Raw genomic sequence first — 15,710 nt, 5'->3', positions numbered from 1 at the left:
CACTGAGCCATGCTGTAAATTCTCTGTGCCTCAGTTACCTCATTTGTAAAATGAGGATTAAGACAGTAAACCCCATTTGGGACAACCTGATTACTCTGTATCTACCCCAGAACTTAGAACAATTCCTGACACATCGTAAGTGCTTAGCAAATATTATAATTATTATTGACATTCAATGCAGTCTTCAGTTTCAAAGCACTTATGTAAATATTCATAATTTATGTAAGCAGGGAATGTGTTTAGCAACTCTGTTGTACTGTACTCTCCCAAGAGCTTAGTATAGTGCTCTGTACACAGTAAGCACTCCATAAATACCATCAATTAATTGACGGATTATGTGGATACAATTTATGCTTATCTTCCCACCTCATTTGATTTTAAGTTCTTCAAGGGTAGGGTCAGTGTCTTTTCTTTCTCTTATTCTCTCCCAAAATGCTTGGTATAGGGCTCTGCAGAGAACAGGTACCTTATAAAAATGGCTGAATGGTTGCAAGGTCATTGTTCTCCTGATTGGTTTAGGATTTTCCTCAGTGACAGTTACTCTCTGGGGATACTGGTACTTTATGTTGCCCTGTCACCACACCTCCAGCCTTCCCAGACTGCACACTTTGTTCTAACAGCAATCAGTGCCCTGTGCCTCACTCTTATCTCACGTGCTGTTGACCCCTTTCTCATCCCCTCCCCCACCCCCCATCCTGTCTGGAACTCTTTAATTAGTTGAATTCCTGGGCTACACTTTAATGTCTGTTTAGGTCCGAGGAGAAGCAGTGCACCCTAATGGAAATTATAATAATAATAATATTTGTTAAACACTTACTATATGCCAAGCACTGTTTTAAGCACTGGAATAGATACAGGGTAATGAGGTTGTCCCACGTGGGGCTCACACTTTTAATCTCCATTTGACAGATGAGGTAACTGAGCCACAGATAAATTAAGTGACTGGCCCAAGGTCACAGAGCAGACAAGTGGCAGAGGCAGGATGAGAACCCAGGTCTTCTGACTCCCAAGGCCGTGTTCTTTCCACTGAGACACACTTCTTCTCTTTTGAGTCAGGAGACCTGGGTTGTAATCTTGGCTTCACCATTTGCCTGCTTTGTGACCTCAGGAATGTCACCTAATTTCTCTGTGCTACTGTTTCTTCATCTGTAAAATGTGAATTCAATACCTGTTCTCCCTCCCTCTTACACTGTAAGCCCTATGTGGGAGAGGGACTGCTTCCATTCTGATTATCTTGTACCTAACCCAGTGCTTGGGACATAGTAACTGCTTAACATAAACTACAAATTATTATTATCACAGTATTATTTTAATTAGTGGAAATAGTCAGGGTTTAAGAATTGGAAGGGTTAGGATTCTAATTCCAGCTCTGGCACTGACCTGCTGGGTGACTTTGGGCAAGTTGTTTGAACTTGCCTGGGTCTCAGTTTCCTCATCTGTAAAATGAGGATGAGACCCATTCTCGCTACCTCTAAGACTGTGGGACAGAGACTGTGTCTGACCTGATTATCTTGAACCTCCCATAGTATTTAGTGCAGGTCTTCACATGTAGGAAGTGTCCAATAAATGCCACAATTAACTGAGGAAAGAGGGCAGAAAAGTGAGGTAGACTGATGATTTGTGTTGCCTGCAGAACTTGCATTGCACGCCTATAATCTTGAAGCAAAGCGAATGGTGAAGACAACTGATGTCTTTACACAAGGATCTCACGATCAAGCTTGAAATATTCAACTATGACTGCATTGTTTCCTGGGGGTTCAGAGTGGATTTCTGCCCCTGAATGGAACACCTATTTTTACACCTTCCTACTAGATGGGCATGAGTGAGACAAGGAATGATATTTTCTCCTTTCTGTAATGTCCTTGCATTTAAATTTCTTCCCTTAAAGCATTTGATATTCACCCCTTCCTCAGCCCCACAGCACTTATGTACATATCTGTAATTTATTTTAACACTACCTTTCCCTCTAGACTTCAAACTCCTTGTGGGCAGGGGACATTTGTATCAACTCTACTGTATTGTACTCTCCCAAGTGTAATACCATTGTTTGATTGATTGACTTTGCCTAATCTTACACCTTAATCCGACAACACACATTTACTGCTGCTACTCATTTCCTTTAGTTTGTTTGTTTTATGGTGCCTGTTAAGAGTTTATTGTGTGCCACACACTGTTCTAAAAGCTGAGGTAGATACAAGGTAATAATAATAATGATAATGTTGGTATTTGTTAAGCATTTACTATGTGCAGAGCTCTGTTCTAAGCGCTGGGGTAGATACAGGGTAATCAGGTTGTCTCACGTGAGGCTCACAGTTAATCCCCATTTTACAGATGAGGTAACTGAGGCATAGAGAAGTTAAGTGACTTGCCCACAGTCACACAGCTGACAAGTGGCAGTCAGGATTCGAACCCATGACCTTTGACTCCCAAGCCCGGGCTCTTTCCACTGAGCCCTGCTGCTTCTCTGGTAATTAGGTTGGACGCAGTCCATGTCCCACATGGGGCTCACAGTCTTCCTCATTTTACAGATGAGATAACTGAGGAACAGAGAGGTTAAGTTACAAGCCCAACATCACAAAGCACACAAGCGGCAAAGCCAAGACTATAACCTAGGCTCTTCTGGCTCCCAGGTCCGTTCTCTACTAGGCTAATTTTCACTAGGGTTTCAGAAGAACAGAGTGACATCCACTGACCATCTACAAGACAGACCTTCTGAGGGAATTACTGATTCATCAGAACACCAGTCAGCACTGAATGGCTTCATTTGAGAAACAGCTTCCTTTCCCAGACTCCAAGCCATGTTGAGTTTTCCTTTAACTTCTTCCTCTATTCAAAAATGAAACCAACCAGAATGATGGTACCATGTCAAAACCCCAGGATGGCCAAATGGTAGCAAGGGCCATGGGTCAGAAACCAATTCCTTTCCTATCCAGGGTGACTCATCCCAGAGCCATGTAGATGGTGCCTTTGGAAGCCTGGTCACCACTGTGATGATTAGGTGTCAGGGTCTGGGGCCCTAAAAATAGAATCAAATCACTTCAGCCTTTTTTAGGATTACAATTACAGAGTTCATATGGAGTTCATGAGTGAGACCAGTCAGTTTAAAAAGACAGAAGACCATAGTAGGTGAAAGAGGTTTTTCCAATGACAGACTTGCTTAAGAGATAAGAACTTGGAGACTCAACATTTGTGTTTCTCTGCCACTTTCCCCAGAAGTCTTTGAACTACTAGAGTGTTGCTATGAGACAGGTCAGTGTTCTTCTCAGAAAACTGCAAAATAACCAGATTTGGACTCTAATGTATTAAGTCAGTCAATACTTGTTCTCCTTGCTACTTAAACTGCTAGACCCACAATGGGACAGGGATTGTGTCCAGCCTGATGAACTTGTATCTGCCCCAGTGCTTAGAACAGTATTTGACAGAGCAAATGCTTAACAAACATAATAATAATCAATCCATCATATGTATAGCTTATAGTCTAACAGGGGAGACGGACAATATAACTTACAGATATATACATAAGTACTGTGGGGCTGAGGGAGGAGTGCAAAAGGGTAGCAAATCCCAGTGCTAGGGTGACACAGAAGGGAGTGGGAGAAGAGGAAATGAATTTGGAAAGGCCTTTTGGAAGAGATTTGCCTTCAATACGGCTTTGAAGGGGAGAAAAATCATCTGTCTGATATGAAGAGGAAGGGTGTTCCAGGACAAGGGCAAGAGGTCGGCGGGGAGACAGATGAGATGGAGGTGCAGTGATTAGATTAGCATTAGAGGAGCAAAATGTGTAGGCTGGGCTGTACTGGCAGAGCAGTGAGGCAGGGTAGGCGGGAACAATAATAATAATAGTAGTAATAATGTTAAAGGTACAAGCATAGTGAGGCAGGAAAAGTCAGTCAGTCAGTTGACTCTGTGCGTCACATGCTGTACTGAGTGCTTAAGGCTGTCAGACAGAAAAGATGAAGAGAAGGAAAGTCAGGGGCCACAGACAAATTCAAATCCTAATACATACGCTCACCACAGTAATCTAGACATACCCACAGACATCTCTCAGGGAGGAGCAGCCCTTAATACTCGGCAGAAAACAGTTGCGTGACAGGGAAGGGAAAGCAGTAACCGAGGTAGTGCAACTATTATTGCTACTACTATTCATTCATTCATTCATTCAATCATATTTATTAATAATAATGTTGGCATTTGTTAAGCACTTACTGTGTGCCAAGCACTGTTCTAAGTGCTGGAGGAGATACAAGGTAATCAGGTTGCCCCACGTGAGGCTCACAGACTTAATCTCCATTTTACAGATGAGGTAACTGAGGCACAGAGAAGTCAAGTGGCTTGCCCAAAGTCACACAGCTGACAGGTGGCAGAGCAAGGAATAGAACCCATGACCTCTGACTCCTAAGCCCATGCTCTTTCCACTGAGCCATGCTGCTTCGCTTACTGTGTGCAGAGCACTGTACTAAGTGCTTGGGAAAGTATAATACAACAATTGACAAATTCCCTGCCCACAGTGAGCTCACAGTCTAACATCAATACAAACCTTAATACAAATAAATAAATTACAGATATACACATAAGTGCTGTGAGGCTGGGAGTGGGGAAGACAAAGGGAAGAAATCAGGGTGACGCAGAAGGGAGTGGGAGAAGAGGAAAGGGTGGGCTAGTCAGGGAAGCCCTCTTGAAGGAGATGTGCCTTCAGTAAGACTTTGAAGCGGGGTAGAGTAATTGTCAGTCAGATTTGAAGAGGGAGGGCATTCCAGATCAGAGGCAGGACTCTGACTGGGATCAGTGGCGAGACAGGCGAGACCAAGACGAATATCACTAATACCACTAATGACTGTTAAGCACTTACTATGAGCCAAACACTGTTCTAAATGCTGGAGCTACTCCCATGCTCGCTTCATCAGCTAAGGCTAAAAGCTCATTAATAATAATAATAATGATAATGGTATTTGTTAAGCCCTTACTACATGCAGGGCACTGTTCTAAGCACTGGGGTAGATACAGGGTAATCAGGTTGTCCCACATGAGGCTCACAGTTAATCCCCATTTTACAGATGAGGGAACTGAGGCACAGAGAAGTTAAGTGACTTGCCCACAGTCACACACCTGTCAAGTGGCAGAGCCGGGATTCGAACCCACGACCTCTGACTCCCAAGCCCGGGCTCTTTCCACTGAGCCACGCTGCTTCTCTTTATGGGCCAGGAATGTATCTGCCAGCTCTGTTGTAATGTACTCTCCCAAGCTCCTAGTAGGGTGCTCTGCACAAACTAAGAGCTCAACAAATACCAATGATGATGATGACGATGGTGATGACTACCACTTACACTGTCACTTCTGCTCCCTGGAGGTTTCTGTGGTAGCTACAGCTACAGAGGAAGTTGCAGTGGAAGAGGCAGAAACAGCTACAATAAGCTTGGAAGTGGTTCCGGGTTGGGTAGGTTGCATTCATTCATTCTTTCATTCATTTGATCGTATTTATTGAGCACTTACTGTGTGCAGAGCACTGTACTAAGCACTCAGGAGAGTATAATATAACAATAAACAGACACATTCCCTGCCCGCACTGCTCTGGTGCTGCTTCCTTGGCCTTCCCCGTTGCAACTGTTGCTTCCCTTTGCCCTTGGCTTCGCTACCAGGAGGCCCATTCCCTTGGCCAAAAGTGGGACTTTTGAAAGTCTTCCTGATTATTTTCTGGGTGGTGGGATAGGGTCCCCAAAGTCCTGAGCACCCCACCTAATGCAGGACACCTGGCCAATTCAGTAAACTGCTGCATAAAGGGATCAAGCATAAGAAAACAATTGTGTATAAGCACCAGGGATAAAATGGACATCTCTTCAATCCCAGAGTAGGCAGGTTGTCTCTGCCAGACACTGCTTCCTTCACAGGCTGGGACAGAAATTCCCACCAAACATTTCTGGAGTCAAAATAAACATTCTTCTCCCTCAAGTGTACCTTTTTCTAAAACCTAGTAATTTCAGTTGTGTTTTTTTTTTAGTCTACCAGGGAAAGGGTAGACTAGAAGCAACCACACACACACACACAAAAAACAAACCCAAGTTCTCCAGTTGGGGAGTTCCACCAGGAAGCATGCATGGATCTGGAGTGAAGATAATTTCCAGGCAGTAGTGTCCCCTGGGAACTGTTTAGGTTGATACAATTTTTGAGTGGGAGAAATTAAAGTTTTCAATTTCCATGTTGTTTCAAGAGGTTCCTTGGTAAAACTACATTGAAAGCAATTTTGCAGGATTTCTTGGAATATCATCAAGAGTGACTAAAAGAACAGTAAACTAAGTCCATGTTCTCAAAGACCCTTCCTCCCTGGTCCAAATATCACATTTAGGGGATCAAAAGTGACTTTTTACAGCATTAGTTTGAGCATCAGTGTACTGCAAAAAGGAAGCTGAACCGCCAAGTGCTTTAGTGAAATGAGGTAATCTGAGGAAGACTTCAACAGATTTATCTAGTTCGACAACAATTTCAAACAACTCCATTGTTCCTGCCAACTCACATAACCCTGAACTAAAATAAGTAAATCCACATCCAGGCCCTTCATTCTGAGATGAAAAACCCACATGTTCAGCTCTGGCTTTTGCCAAAGGGAATGTCTTATTGGTACTCATTTAGAAAATTGACAATTGAGATAAATGCCAGATCTGTGGAAGATGTTCTAGGATGACTGACAAGACCTTGGATTCTAGTTTTGGCTTCTGTTGTGAGTCACATGGACTTTGATCCAGTCACAAACTGAGCAACAGTTTGTCCATCTGAAGAAAATAGGTATAATATGTGCCTGTGTCATTGGATGCTTTGAGAATATATGGTGATTTGAGCTTCCTTGAAGGAAGAAGCATAAACACATATGCTCTTTCTCTCTCCCAACATGTACATGCTATATACTTATCACAATGTTTTCTATTTATAAACCAAGCATTTATGAGGAGCTTAAAACCCTTTACCTTTTTCATTGCTCTTTGAAACATCCCTTAAATCATATGACAAGTGATATGAGACATGTTATATATCCCCATTTTTAAAGATGAGGAAATGGAAGTACAAGTGAGTCAAGGGAGAGCTGGCTGTTCTGTCTTTGAAACTGCCCCTACTCCAAACTGAAAAATGCCAGTTTTCTTGGAGTGGCCAAAGGGTTGGAGTTGGTTCATCACCAATGATCAACATCAATGATATTTAGTGAACACACTATTCGCAGAACACTGTACTAAGAGCTTGGGAGAGCACAAGATGAAAGAGTTGGCATTCATGTTCCCTGTCCACAACAAGCTTACCATCTAGAGGGGAGAGTTCTATTCCAAAACAAAGCTGGTTTGAAATCTTAATTAGTTGGACATCTGACTAACCCAATAGTCTGAGGGTTGTAGTATGTTTATGCTTCTTGTGCCCTTAAAAATATTCTTTCTTAGTATTATTTTTATTCAGATATTACCAAATGAATGATTACCACTTGATAATTCTTCTATTCTCAAGTATATGATACAGTACTTGCTTTGTCTTCAAAGCAATCATAAAATAATGAAAATAAATTTTTCCTTCTAGAACATATAGGTCATTAATACACTATAATACTTTACTCATTTGTTTCACCAAGTCCAACTGCTCCTTAATTCAGCTTTACTATTCATTCATTCAATCGATTTTATTGAGCTCTTATCGTGCGCATAGCACTATACTAAGTGCTTGGAACCCTTACTCCCTTAACTATTTTCACCAATTTATGGCTGCTTGACTTTTCTATTAGACTAAAAGCATCTGTGGGTCACAACTTTTGCTACTTTTCTAAGTACTTCATGCTGATGTAAAGTGTCAATTTTTCTGATTTTACATCAAAGAGGTCAGCTAAAAACTGATCTCTATATGGTGTGGTTTGGGCACTGGACACCTTTCTGCCCGGTGCTTACATTCTCAGCACTGAGTTTCTTCTCCCTTGGCTCCTGCCACTGAGGTCAACATCCTGGAAGCAGCAGCCTTGTTCAGAGGGACTTGCAAGGGGATTGTAATGACTGAGAAGCAGTTGCGCGTAATAGGGAAGACAGGAACCCTGCAGAAACACTCTAGGTTTCAGGCAGATTTAGGCAAATATTTACAAACCTGGTGCCTATATGACATCATCATATAGAGATCATATATAGAGAGATATATGACATCATCATAGAGATCATCATAGAGAAGCAGCATGGCTCAGTGGAAAGAGCACGGGCTTTGGAGTCAGGGCTCATGAGTTCGAATCCCAGCTCTGCCACTTGTCGGCTGTGTGACTGTGGGCAAGTCACTTAACTTCTCTGTGCCTCAGTTCCCTCATCTGTAAAATGGGGATTAAGACTGTGAGCCCCACGTGGGACAACCTGATTCCCCTATGTCTACCCCAGCGCTTAGAACAGTGCTCGGCACATAGTAAGCGCTTAACAAATACCAACATTATTATTATTATTATTATCATCAGGTTGAGCTGACCACATAACACTTGGGATGTCACAGGGTCTCAGGGCCTGGCTTTTTTGAGTGTCATTACTGGCCACCTTCCATACGTAGCACTTGGCAAATACTTCTAATGAGATTTCTTGTTAATTTTGGCTAGTAGCATTCTCAAATTAATTCAGAAATGTCCCTCTTTTTCACTTTGAAGTCTCTGAAAGGTATCAAAGGGCCATAAGAAGTTTTTTAAGGTAGGAGACAATGGCATTTTCTGAACCTAGTAAGAAATCAGATAATAAGATTGCATCTTGAACTTCTATAGGAAACGCAGGTAAGATCTGGCCATTTAACAACTATTTTGAGGAGCACCTACACATATACTCCCCCAGCAATTCATCCCAGAATGCCAGAACCAATAAACCATCCCTGATGCTCTACAAACACTTCCCTTCACTGTGGTATTTCCCTTCACATGCCCTATGTGGGTGTTGTACAGGGCATGTGACAACATGAGGTTCACATGCATTTTATTGCCACCAACTTGAGACAGCTGTGTTACTCACTCCCACGAGTAGCAGAGCCAATAGCAAGTTCTGCAACCCTGGCAGGGAATGATGTCAGCAGCATTCCACCCTATTTCCCAACAAGGGATATTTCTAGTACCTTGTAATGGTCTTCCTCTTAATTCTTTCTCCACCATTCTTCAAGTGGGGAAAAGGACAAACCTATTCCAGTGGAAGAAATAGCATCAATGTCTCATTAATGTGACCCACAGAGCCAGCTCTCTGGGACCACTTCTGAGAGAGCACTTCTCCCAGCCTTGGGAGTCAAGCACAGGACTTCCCATTTGCACTCTCTCACTTGGCATGACAAAGGCAATAATAATGATAATAATGAATACTAACAACAATTATGATCATCATAATTGTGGTAGTTAAGTATGCACTATGTGTCAAGAACTGTACTAAGTGTTGGGGTCGATAAAAGAAAATCAGGTCCCACAGGGAGCCCACAGTCTATGTAGTCGGGAGAACAAGTATCAAATGCACAATTTGCAGATGAGGGAACTGATGTACAGAGAAGTTAAGTGACTTTCCCAAAGTCACACAGCAAAGTGGTGGAGCGGGGATTTAGAACCTCTGACGCCAGAGTCCATGCTCCTTCCACTAGGCCACGCAACTTCCCAAGTCGAGTCATTTCACCTCCCTCAGCTTCAATTTCCCCTTCTGTAAATGGGAACATTACCACGTTCATTGCCAAGTCCCCCACAAGGTTAACGGGAACTCATACACATTTTAGTGAGGTCTCAGGAATAGGGAAAAACATGACTTTTCTGGTCAGATTCTGTGGGATAAATAGCTTCCCAATGTAGGTATTTGGCTTCCAGTTAATCTTCTTTTGTTGGTGGAATTTACCTTTTCAACGCCAAAAGCCAACAACCTTAAGGTTTTCCCATTCCCTCGGATTCACCTTTCCTAAGAATAGGGGAGAAGGCAGTGATTTAACAGCAAAGTTATCACCTCTCTGATACTGGGAAAATAACCGGCCACACTAAATTAGGGGGATTCCTCTGTAATGGGTTTGACTTCCAAATCTGCATTCCAAGTATGTTTAACTAAATGCCTTTAGATTCTATTACCTTGGGGATGGTCTATATCTAACTAAGGTCAAATTTAGGATATCAGAATAGAGAAAGTGAACCACATGGTGGAGGGGCTTGAGCTATGAATTTGTGTGATTGTTCCAAGGAATTCTCTCCTGGCAGGTGATCTTCAATGATCAGAGAGACGCGCTGCCTTTTGGTTGCTATGACAATCCTGTATTACAAACAGTGAGTTACAGGGCTATGCCTTCTATGGGGGCTCAAAGAACATTTTTTGATTAATTAATTACGAGTCAGGGTGGTCTGAAGGGAAGCCCTAGGTAGAAGAATGGGGAGACGGTCTTACCCTACTTTGGCTTTTGGCCTGAAAGGTGGGCAGTGCTCAGACATACCAGAATATATGGCCCCACCCAGATCCTTACGGTGACTTCCAGGTGAGCTCTGAAGCAATGTTTATCAGACATACCATCTGACTTTTCATGAAGAAAAAGATATCTCCAATCAACCTCTGGGTAAGAGAGGGAAAGTTTAGTCTGGAAGATGGAGCACAAGACAGAGTCATCAGTTTTTGCTCCTTGCTTTGCCGTGACTTTTCTGTGTAACCTTTGGAAAAATGATAACTTTGTGGGATTTCTAAAGTCAGACTTCTTGTTATCTGATAAATTGGCAAATTTGCATTCTTCTCTGCCTCTCAGGGACATTGTTAGATAGATGTCCTTCCCCATCAATTGTACCTCTCTCAACTTAGCTCTGACAAACCATGCTCCCACCCCTCTTTCCATCTTGTCTTGTGCCACTGAATCATCTCCGACACATAGCGATGCCATGGACACGTCTCTCCTAGACTGCCCCACCTCCATCTAAAATCATTCTGGTAGTGTATCCATAGTGCTTTCTTGGTAAAAATTTGGAAGTGGTTTGCCAGTGCCTCCTTCTGCTCAGAAAACTCGAGTCTCCACCCTCGACTCTCTCCCATGCCAATGCTGCCCAGCACAGGTGAGTTTTTATTTGTAGCAGATTGCCTTCCTCTTACTAGCCATTGCCCAAGCTAGGAATGGAATGGGTAGGCCTCTGCTTGACTCTCCCTCCCTTATCTGAGACTGGTAGAGTACTGGAAACTCTCCAGGTGTGATCCTGAGAGGGGACTCCTTCCATCAGTCAACCGTATTCAGAGTAGATGTGAGCATTCTTACAATTTAGCTCTCTGAAAAAGCCAGGTTCTCCAAAATGCAATCACTGATTAATCCCATATCCCCCAGTCCCACCATCCTATCACCTCCTTAGCAATCACATAGTCATACTTACTTTTATTCAATTGCTACTTTTGTCCCTGACCTTAGCTCTTCAACATAATTGTACATTTGGTACATGGCTCAGTGGAAAAACCATGGTCTGGGGTGTCAGAGGTCATGTGTTTGAATCCCAGCTCCGCTTGTCAGCTGTGTGACTTTGGGTAAGTCACTTAACTTCTCTGTGCCTCAGTTACCTTATCTGTAAAATGGGGATTAAGACTGTGAGCCCCATGTGGGACAATCTGATCACCTTGTATCCACCCCGGTGCTTAGAACTGTGCTTTGCACATAGTAAGCACTTAACAAATGCCATCATTATTATTATTATTATTTATTTCCACTCCTCTCTCCCATCACACTATAAACTTCTCAAGCAACAGGATCATAGCTTTTACTTTTGTTGAACATCCCCATTTGTCTACTACTGTACTCAAGCACACAGTCGGCATGCAATAAATATCCTAATGAAATGATGATATGGATTTAGCCATTTAGACCAGAGTATTTCAAAGCATCTCATGAATGACAATGAAACTTCAAAAATGCACTTAACTCCTTTTTGAAAACAAGGAGGGAAACTATAGGAAAATCATATCTAAAGGGTTATATCAGATCACAGATTCCTTCTGCTAAGAAATAAGAAGCAACATGGCTTAATGGAAAGAGTAAGAAGATGTGGGTTCTGATGCCAATTTCACACGTGCTGTGTGACCTTGGGCAAATCACTAGCTACGTTTTCCTCATCTGTAAAACGGGGATTAAATACCTAATTCTCCCTTCCCTCTAACTGTGAGCCCCATAAGGAATAGAGACTGTCTAATCTGATCATCACTGCTTAGCACAGTGCTTGAAACATAATAAGGACTTTAAAATGCTATCATTACCATCGCTATTATTATTATTATTTCCCAATAAGGCTCTGCCAGAAGGGTGAAGTTGAAAAAGTTGCACTGGGAAGCTTGTATTCAGGAAACAAGAGAATGAAAATGTTGCCTGGGACCAATGGGACAAAATCACACTGTGTAAAGTAGGCCCAGTCTCCTGAAGCTTGCTGTGGGCAGGGAATTTGTGGGCCAATTCCGTAGTATTGTACTCTTCCAAGTTCTCAGTATAATGCTCTGCACACATTGAGTGATCAATCAATATGATTGATTGGTTGACTGATTAGTTCCATGTCTCTACCCAGTAAGGTGATTCTGGTCTCAAAAAATTCCTCAACTCACTTTAGTCCCCAAATCCAGTAGCCACAACCTCTGCTGAAATTTCTGCTGAAACTCTGAAGAGCCCCCAGAAAGAAACAACAGATAATAATAATAATAATGTTGGTATTTGTTAAGTGCTTACTATGTGCCAAGCACTGTTCTAAGCACTGGGGGAGATACAGGGTAAATCAGGTTGTCCCACGTGAGGTTCACAGTCTTCATCCCCATTTTACAGATGAGGGAACTGAGGCACAGAGAAGTTAAGTGACTTGCCCACAGTCACACAGCTGACAAGTGGCAGAACCGGGATTCGAACCCATGACCTCTGACTCCAAAGCCCAGGCTCTTTCCACTGAGCCATGCTGCTTCCCAGATGGATGAGTGAGAGGTATAAAGAGAGATGATTATCTTCCAGAAGTTCCTGGACCCTATAGAGATCTGTCACCTAGTGGATAGAGCATGGGTCTGGGAGTCAGAAGGACCTGGGTTCTAATCCTACCTCCACCACTTGTCTGCTGTGTGATTTTGGCCAAGTTACTTAACTTCTCTGTGCCTCAATTCCCTCATCTGCAAAGTGGGGAGTAAGACTGTGAGTCCCATGTGGAACAGGGTCTGTGTCCAACCCGATTATCTTGTCTCCACCCCAGCAATAACAGTGCCTGGCACCTAGTAAGCACTTTACAACTACCATTATTATTATTAGAATTATCATTATTGCTTACCTGTTGAATAAATATACTGCCAGCTTTTCTTCTAACACTTCTCTTCCACTGTCAAATATAGGGGTGCCAGTTCATTACTAGCCAATTATCCACTGCTTGCCATGCAACCCAGGCTCCCCTTTCAGTTGCTTAGGTGTCCTGCTGGCATCTCTTGTTCTCACAGGTCCATCCCACTGTGGGTGTGCTGCTGGGTTGTTGATGAGCTGATTGTTTTGCAGGACCTCATTGTTGGTGACCCTGTCCTGCCATTTGATTTTGAGTATGGTTCATAGGTGACATTGGTGATGCTGTTTTAGAAACTGAATGTGTCTTTCCTAGTAGGTCCCAGTCTCCCGGCCATGGAGAAGATTGTTACTGGGTGAAATATTGCTGTCTTTGAGCAAAGACTTCACAAAGATCAAGGTGCCAACAATCAGACTTAGAAACAAAGATAGTCCTGGTAGAAGACATACCCACTGATGCCCCAAGGATCTAACCTGAAGTGCAAACAATGCAGCAGAATATATTTTATGCATATTATGCACACATGACCCAACAACCTCTTACTATTGACATCATCATTTTAAATACATCATTTTAAATACATTTTAAATACATCATTTTAAATGCAAAGGGTATTTATATGTATACATATCTATAGCTGTCTGCATACACACACACATATATATGTATGTGTGTGTGTGTATATGTGTATATATATGTGTGTGTATAGCTATAGCTATGATATATGATTTATATATATGATATATCTCAAAGTGGACATTGGCATACTGCTATCATTGATGAAATACTGTAGAAATGTGTCATGGGTTTAACAGCAGCAATAATAGCAGGATTTACTTTGCAGTAAACCATATTTTATATGCCACAATGCCAATCTCAGAGTAACCTATAATAGTCAGAGTTCAAATTTGACTTTCAGACCTTCTAAGACCTGGGGAATGGGGGTTGTTGCAGTTGAGTATCCTCATTCCTTTACCTCTAAAGCAATAATATTACTTTATTGCTTTATTAATTTAAAGGAGGAAATTAACACCCTCCACCTGTGCATCCAGCCCCATCCCTCTGCGCCTTATCAAAACTCTTGCCCCTTCCCTTCTTCCGTCCCTGACCGCCATCTTCAACTATTCGCTCTCCAATGGCTTCTTCCCCATTGTCTTCAAACATGCTCATGTCTCCTCTATTGTAAAATTACCCTCCCTTGACCCCACAGCTTCCTCTAGGTATCGTCAGCGTGGCTCAGTGGAAAGAGCACGGGCTGAGTCAGAGGTCATGGGTTCTAATCCCAGCTCTGCCACTTGTCAGCTGTGTGACTTTGGGCAAGTCACTTAACTTCTCTGGGCCTCAGTTACCTCATCTGTAAAATGGGGATGAAGACTCTGAGCCTCACGTGGGACAAGCTGATGATCCTGTATCTACCCCAGCACTTAGAACAGTTCTTGGCACATAGTAAATGCTTAACAAATACCAACATTATTATTATTATTATCATCCCATCTTCTGCAAACTATTCCTGTCCAAACTCTTTGAACAAGCTGTCTATATCCACTGTCTCAAGTTCTTCTCCTCAAATTCTCTCCTTGATGCCCTCCAATCTGACTTCTGTCCCCTTCACTCTGCAGAAATTACCCTCTCAAAGGTCACCAATGGTTTTCTTCTTGCCAAATTCAATGTCCTCTACTTCATTTTAATCCTTCTCAACTTCTCAGCTGCCTTTGACATGGTTGACCACCTTTTTCTCCTGGAAATATTACTCAACCTTGGCTTCACTTACACTGACCTCTCCTGTCTCCCCTCCTATCTCTCTGGCTACTCATTCTCAGTCTCTTTTGTGGGCTCCTCCTCTGCCTCCCACCCCCTAACTGTGGGTGCCCCTCAGAGTTCAGTTCTGTGTCCCCTTCCAATCTCCATCTACATCCCCTCCCTTGGAGAACTCATTCACTCACATGGCTTCAACTATTACTTCTATGCAGATGATTCCCCAATGTATATCGCCAACCCTGATTTCTCTCTCCCTCTCTGCAATCTCACAGTTTCTCCTGCCTTCAAGACATCTCTACTTAGATGTCCTGTTGTCACCTCAAACCTGACATGTCCAAACCAGAATTCCTTATCTTCCCAAGCAATCCCTGTCTCTCTATGACTTTCCCATCACCAAAGATAGCACCACCATCCTTCTTGTCTCACAAGCCTGTAACCTTGGCATTATCCTTGACTCCTCTCTCTCATTCAACCCACATATTCAATATATCATTAAATCCTGCCAGTTTAACCTTCACAACATCACTAAAATCCATCCTTTCCTCTCCATCCAAACTGCTACAGTACTAATCCAAGCTCTTGCCCTATCCCACCTTAATTACTTTCTCAGCCTCCTTGCTGACCTCCCAGGTTCCTGTCTCTCCCCACACCAAACATACTTCACTCTGCTGCCTGGATCATTTTTCTACAAAAACATTCAGTC

The 15,710-nt window shown here is 42.7% G+C and overlaps 1 protein-coding gene and 1 non-coding gene across 2 annotated transcripts in view; both read right to left on the bottom strand.

Moving 5' to 3' along the window:
- The window catches only part of ARHGEF4 (Rho guanine nucleotide exchange factor 4), a 558,628-nt gene that overhangs the window by 263,604 nt on the left and 279,314 nt on the right, over nucleotides 1-15,710 (bottom strand). The gene's annotated exons all lie outside the window — the stretch shown is intronic.
- On the bottom strand, nucleotides 11,037-11,174 carry LOC114816970. Its single transcript, XR_003764787.1, has one exon. It is a non-coding gene; the product is annotated as a small nucleolar RNA SNORA7 (small nucleolar RNA).

The sequence above is a fragment of the Ornithorhynchus anatinus genome, chromosome 1, assembly GCF_004115215.2.
Source record: "Ornithorhynchus anatinus isolate Pmale09 chromosome 1, mOrnAna1.pri.v4, whole genome shotgun sequence".
Classification (NCBI taxonomy): domain Eukaryota; kingdom Metazoa; phylum Chordata; class Mammalia; order Monotremata; family Ornithorhynchidae; genus Ornithorhynchus; species Ornithorhynchus anatinus.
Note: the sequence above shows the minus strand (reverse complement) of the source record. Positions and strands in the feature narration are given on the sequence as shown.